At 32.1% G+C, this 7,404-nt stretch overlaps 2 pseudogenes; both read right to left on the bottom strand.

Moving 5' to 3' along the window:
- Window positions 1–272: 272 nt before the first annotated feature.
- On the bottom strand, window positions 273–2,308 carry LOC150028027 (uncharacterized; annotated as a pseudogene).
- Window positions 2,309–2,515: 207 nt separating this feature from the next.
- On the bottom strand, window positions 2,516–6,041 carry LOC137838667 (uncharacterized; annotated as a pseudogene).
- Window positions 6,042–7,404: the final 1,363 nt, after the last annotated feature.

The following is a 7,404-nucleotide window of genomic DNA, read 5'->3' as shown; positions in this document are numbered from 1 at the left end:
AAATCCAACAAAAAAAACTAAAAAAGACTATAAATCAACATCAAACACATCAACGGATCAAGACACCAATTAAAAAAAACAAGTTAAAGCAAAATAAGAAGTAATCCAGCAAAATTTTCATTTTTTCCACAAAATGTAAACTCATTAATACCAGTTTAAACTCATTAATGAACAAGAGAAAACCAGTATATGACTGCAGGATCGGTTTTGATCACGTTCTAATCCCACATGAATTCTTTATTTGTTGAATGAGTGTGTTTGGTGCATTATTATTATGGTTTTGGTTTTGCCTTCCTAATTTTTTGGCACACTTCCTTGATCAGACACGTACAATATAAACATATATCACAATTAGAAATGTAAATCTGAAAAATAAAACAAGTTATTTAAATTTTTTAAACATTACCGATGAACGATTGAACATAGTCAACTCAGGAGGCAATTGACCTTGATAGCTTTGAAAGAAAAAATTCATCATTATCTCAAATCTTTTTTCATGTTCTTCATATCTTTTTTCACGTTCTTCATATCTTTTATTTTGTTCATCCAATTGTGACTTTAATGCAATAACCTATATTAAAACACAATTTATCATGAAAAAGAGTGAGAAAACCATACACATTAAAAAATTGCTACATAAGAAAATGCATGTTCAAAAACCTAATTCTCCAATTCTCTATAAGTAGTTGAAGATATCCCAGTGCGAGAATTTCTAGTATATCCAAACACATAAGAAGGGCAAGGTCCCAATCTCATCCCTCGAACACGACCACAATGTTCTTCACTTCCAAAGGCATGAGCTAGTGAATCATCAATTGATATATCATGTGAGAGGGAAGATGTATTTGACTCATATGCTTGAATCTTTTCCTACAAATAATGAAAAAAGTTATAAATGAAGCTCACATCCAATTTGGTTGAGTTTTCATCTTTACAAAAATGATACTTACCCCAATCTCTCTTGCCCCATCATTCACAAATTCTCCGTTAGCATGTTTATGTGTTGCTACCCATACTTCTCCCCTACTAACTTTGCGACCTAGCTCTTTCTCCTATAAAATGTAATAAAAGTATATGAATCATGATATACGATATAATAAAAATTATAGGAGAATCAAGTTACCATCTCATCTTTCTTCCGTGCAATGCTCTTGGATCCACCAGTATGAGGAACTGTTTGCTTCTTTCTATTATCCTTGTTCTTTTTGGCAATTTCCTAAGCATACATGTAGTAAAAGAACTAAATATAAATAAATCAACACTTTAAAGAATAAAGTAGTTTTTATTACCTTTGTCCTTGAATTTAAACGGTAGTCAACAAAAGAAACACAATGGTCTTTATTCATTACTTCTGGACACATTGCAATAATTTCATCTCTATTGTGTGTTCCATCATTTCTTTGTTGCCATAGTTATTGCCTGTACTCAGTCCACTTTGTGTTAAGTGATTTGAAGATATATCTTACATGAGCATCAGATTCAACTTCAAACTTAGCCTTCAAAATTATTACACAAGTAAATTTAAGATAATTTCAATATAATATCAATTAAAACACAGAAAAATCCAAAAATAATTACTTGAATGGTTTCCTTAAGTATATCTTCTTTGTAATCTTTGGGAATCTTCCTCCAACTTTGATAGCTAATAGGAAATGCATTAACATTTCTTGCAACATGACCTAAAAACCTATTCAACAATGCTCCACTGTCATCAACTGGTTGGTTCTCGTTATTCCAGTTAACAAGAATCCTCTCACCAACAGATAAAAACCAGACATCATTTGCTGTTAATTGTTTCCTAACCTTTTTGCCTTCACTATCTGTCAAAATTATTGTTAGTTTAAGAGGACGAACATAAAAAACAAATACAATGTGAGTTTGCAATGTATTGATTCAAGCTTACCAATGACATCAACAAGCCATGATCTTTTACGTGATACATGCTTTGATTGTTCAGTTTGCATCTCAATACCCACATTTTCTTCCCTTTCTTCATCAGATTGTAACCTTGGTGTAGGTTCAGATGTAGATTCATGGACAGATTCATTTGTATTATCAAATTGAAATTCAGGTGCATAATTGTTCTTAGTAGTAGAAATCAACCTATGAGGTGCATGTGGGGGAGGAGGCTTCTTATTATTATTCTCTATAGGATGAGAATTCACATGAGGTGCTGCATAATAATTAAATGAATACATGTGAAAAATAATATATTTTTAAAGAGAATGCCAAATTAAAATATAAGTACAAACATCTCACTAAATGGAAGTTGTGTATGAACTTACTTGAGTTATTAAGGGCTGCAAGTTGGTCAAAAGTGTTATTGAGAGCATCATGTTCTGTTGCTCTAGTCTTCTTGATGGACATTTTCTTCATCTTCAGGTATTCTTGAAATAATAACATTAATACAAGTCAAAATAGAAATTCAATAAATCATAATATAATGCATGTATAAACAATAATGTATAAGTAATAAGGATGATAATTTAAACAAAAATAATGTACAAGTGTTCAATTAAAAATAGGAACTTGTTAACGATATACTCCCTTCTCCATTGACAAATAAAGTTTCAAAATTGTTTTGTACAAATGCTTCACATTCATGAAAAGTGACATCATTATCTTCTCCCATGTCATATAAGTCTCGTGGCTTTAGATGCACAGGAATGCTCCAATCTTTAGCTAATTCATCCACTACATAATAAACCATTTGTGCTTCTTTAGCTTGGATGTATGGTTCATCATTATCATTATCACCAATGTGTATCAAACGTGTAAAGTTTACTAGTGTAAATCCAAGATCATCTGTTATAATCCCTCTAGAAGTAGTTGTATTAGCCCACATACATTTGAACAAAGTAACAGAAAATCGACCATTATAGTTTATCTCAATTATGTCTACCAATTTTCCATAATAAGGCACACCCCCAAATTGCATTTGATTGTCGATGCTACTTGCATAACTCCTTGTCCCAAAAGTACCAAATATCCCACTGTTTTGTGTTTTAAGTCCTTCATCTCTCTCCAATGTACAGAACTTGAAGCCATTTACATTGTAAGCATTGTAACGTTTTGCACAATCAATTGGCCTCATAGCTAAGAACTTTAAATCATCTAAGTGAGGTCCATTCAACTCATTTCTTATCTAAAAAAGAGGAAAATATGATCAAAACAATTCTATATATTCAATATAATCAAAAGTCAACAATATAAATTATACATACACAACGAGAAAACCATTCTGCAAATTCTCTATGAACCCTCTTATCTATCACAGAGGATGACCGTGTACGACTTCTTAATTGTCTTCGTATAATGTCTCTAAATTCTCTAAATTAAATAAATAATAATTACATGGTTAGTGTTCAATTGCAGATGAATCATAATAAGTTATAAAGTCAAAGTACTTACTGAAGGAAAGAGTCAACTTGGGCACAATTAGTCAATATATGACGATGTGCTTGTAACTTTTCCTTTTCTGATAAAGAGAAGTAAGTAAAAGACCCAATTGGTTTTCCAACAGGTGGAAACAAAGTGCTTGCACTAGATGACATAGTGTCTGGTTCATCATTAACACGCCTTATTCGATTAAATACAGTCTCAATTTCATTTAAATATCTTGAACAAAAGGTTAAAGACTCTTCAGCCATGTAGCCTTCTGCTATTGAGCCTTGTTACACACGTAAGATTTCAACTTTCCTAAATATCTCTCAATGGGATACATCCATCTATACTGGACAGGTCCTCCAAGCTTGGCATCTTCCACCAAATGCACAATCAAATGAACCATGACTGTAAAAAATGCAGGAGGAAATAATATCTCCATGTGACATAATGTGAGAACAACTCTATTTTGCAGTTGGTTAAGTTCATCCACTTTTAAAACTTTACTGCATAAGTTTCTAAAAAATGAACACAAATTAATCAAAACATAGCACACTTCCTTAGGGAGTGTCTTTCTCATTGCTAAAGGTAGAAGTTGCTCCATCAAAACATGTGAATCATGACTTTTCAATCCTTCAAGCTTACGTTGTTTGACATCAACACATCTACTAATGTTACTTGAGTAGCCATCTGGAACAGTGATGTTCTTTAGTGTTGTCAGAAATGTATGCTTATTTTCTTTTGTCAATGTATATATAGCAGGAAGATATTTATTATTTTCATCAGGCCAAAGATCAGGTCTAACACCCCAATCTTTTAAGTCCTTTCGTGCCTTTAGGTTATCTTTTGATTTTTTTCCTTGGTTCAATAATGTATACACCACATTATCACATACATTTTTTTCAATGTGCATAACATCTAGATTATGGTGCAATAAATTATTATGGTGCAATAAATTGTTTACCCAATAAGGAAGTTCAAAAAATATACTTTTTTTTTCGCCATTGTAGAGGGCCATCAATAGCTTGGTGATCTCTACGTTGTCTTTTCCCCAGTTCCTCAACTTCTGGTTCTTTCCCAAATATGATATTGACATTCTCAACTTGTCTTAAGACATCTGTTCCTGATATTGTCAAAGGAGGATTTCTATTTTCCACACTTCCATCAAAATGAATGCGGGCTAATCTAAATTTGTGTCTTGCATTTAACCAACGTCGATGATTCATGAAACAAAATTTACCCTGAATCTTCTTAGGAGAAGTGTCAAAATTACACCTAGGGCAAGCCAACCCAGTATGTGTATTCCACCCAGATAAGGTTCCAAGACCAGGAAAATCACTAATGGTCCACAATATAGCTGCATGCATATTAAACACTTCATTGCTATATGAATCAAAAGTTTTAAGTCCATTGTTCCATAGCTCTTTTAATTCTTCAATTAATGGCCTTAAATATACATCAATATCATTTCCTGGTGCTCTTTTACCGGGAATGATCATGGAAAGAATGAATGAACTTTGCTTCATACACATCCAAGGAGGAAGATTGTAGGGTATGAGTACAATAGGCCAAGTACTATGACTTGTACTCAAATCACCGAATGGATTGAATCCATCAGCAGCCAAACCAAGTCTAACATTTCGAGCATCTGAAGCAAATTGAGGATTCATTAGATCAAAGTTCTTCCATGCTTCAGAATCCCTCGGATGCCTTAGTATGCCTTCATTTGTACTTCCTGATGCATGCCATTGCATATGCTCGGCTATTTTAGAAGACATAAACATTCGTTGTAAGCGTGGCTTCAATGGAAAATATCTTAAAACTTTAGCAGGAACTTTCTTTTGCTTTTTCATAGTACCATCAATAGTCTTGTTCTTCTTTCTTCTTTTCCATCTAGATTCATTACATTTCTTACAAACTTCTTTGTCTTTGTCTTCTCCATAGTACAACATGCAATCATTTGGGCAAGCATAAATTTTGGTGTAATGAAGGCCAAGCTTATTAATGATTTTCTTAGCTTCATAGAAGGAACATGGAATTTTAGCATAATCAAAGGCATCTGCTAACAACTCCAATATCATAGACATTGCCTTGTCAGTCATTCTACATAGACATTTGATGTGGTACAATTTGAGCAAGAAAGAAAGTTTAGAATACTTGCCACATCCTTCATACAAACTTTGTTGCCCATCATGCATAAACTTCAGATACTCAGCAATTTCATCAGGCATCATTTCGCTTGATCTAGGACGCATATCCTCATCATCCTCCACGTTATCATCATAGAAAAAATTTCCGAATGCGTCATTAACCATGACACGTATGGGATCATTACCAGAAACTTTATGCTCATTTGATTGGAAAACTGGAGGTGTTTCAGTCGTATTTTGTACAAAACTTGTCTCGCCATGTAGAAGCCAGAATGTATAACCTTTTGGAAAAGGATGAAGAATCAAGTGCTCATGTGTTGCTTCTCGAGTTTGCCATTTTTTAAGATTGCATTTCGGACATGGGCAAATTATCTTACCCTCGACGCTCTTATTAGCAAATGCAAAGTCCAAAAATTTATTCAATCCATCCATGTACTGACATGTATTTCGAGGCATGTTAATCCAAGACTTATCCATATCTAAATGGAATTGTTTGATAAAAATAAAGCAAACCTAGCATGAAAGTTTTTAAAAAAAACGTGTGTCAACAAGAGTATTAGAATGCGTAAAAGAATAGAAGTGAAATAAGTGTATAAAGTGAAATGCAGCAAGAGTGAATAAGATAGAGTAATTAATCACTATACTTTTCAAATACATTAAGAAGATAACAAAATAAAAAATGACTTAATTATAATGTTAGTTCGACCACAACTATTGAATTCATTATTTTCATAATGAATTCAAATAATATGACTTCAAATAACATATGACTTCAAATAATATCTACAGTAGTTTTCTGAATAACATATGACTTCAAATAATATCTACAGTAGTTTTCTGAATAATATATGACTTCAAATAATATCTTTTATGTTACAATTATATTATATTCATGCAAATTTAGTTGATGTACTAATTCGTTTCCTTTCGTTATTCACTTAATTTGGTTTATCGGTCTTTCTCTGTCTCTTTATTTATCACTTAATATAGTTTGAAAATATAAAAGATATATGATGGAGGAGTTTGATTTATTTAATATAATAAAATATTAAATATGAACAATATCTCAATCCAAATTTCCTAAATCTAAATAACAAATGAATATATTTTTACCTTTATGTAAGAGATATTTTGAAAAAACTTAAAGATTTCCTAAAAAAAATATAAAAATATTAAGCAAATATTTTCAATGTTGTTTTTCTGAAATGGTGCCTGATATAAAGACATTATGAGTGTAAAAAATTTGGAGAGTTGAAGTCCAATCTTACAAAAACATTTCCTAAGAATTATTTTAATCTACTTGTTCAGTAAATCAAGATTAAGCTGGCTAATTGAATGTCATCTTACTTCCTGAGATTGTTAAGCAATCCATTTAAATAAGTGGTCCAAAATGTGGGCAAATTCTTCTTGCACCTTTATATTTTCTTTCTACACCCCATACTGCCAAAAACTACCAAAATTATCCTCATATTATCTTGACTCTTTTTTTTTAATTTCAGAATGTATAATCTAGAGATTTTCTATATTACAAACTAATTTTGTTTTAACTGCACTCTTTTAGAAATAAATGCATTCTATAGGAGAATATGATAACCATAATATAGTTTGTAAAGATGAAATAACAATAGACTAACTTAGTCACAACAAGCCCAATCAAATGTATAGGATGTATGTTTGAATCGAAAAGCTAAGTTCCTAAACAAACTTCCCTTGAAGATCCGAGAAATGCTAACTGGTAAGGTAGATAGTATAAAAGAATACGCTTTGAGCAGCTTAATCTATCCTTAAACAGACTAGTATGTCCTATTTAGGACACTAGCCGTGTCCTGGTGTCCCATGCTGGAGTTGGTGTTTCATAGGGACAGATTCC

The sequence above is a fragment of the Phaseolus vulgaris genome, chromosome 4 (assembly GCF_051622355.1).
Source record: "Phaseolus vulgaris cultivar YP4 chromosome 4, ASM5162235v1, whole genome shotgun sequence".
NCBI classification, from domain to species: Eukaryota; Viridiplantae; Streptophyta; class Magnoliopsida; order Fabales; family Fabaceae; genus Phaseolus; species Phaseolus vulgaris.
Note: the sequence above shows the minus strand (reverse complement) of the source record. Positions and strands in the feature narration are given on the sequence as shown.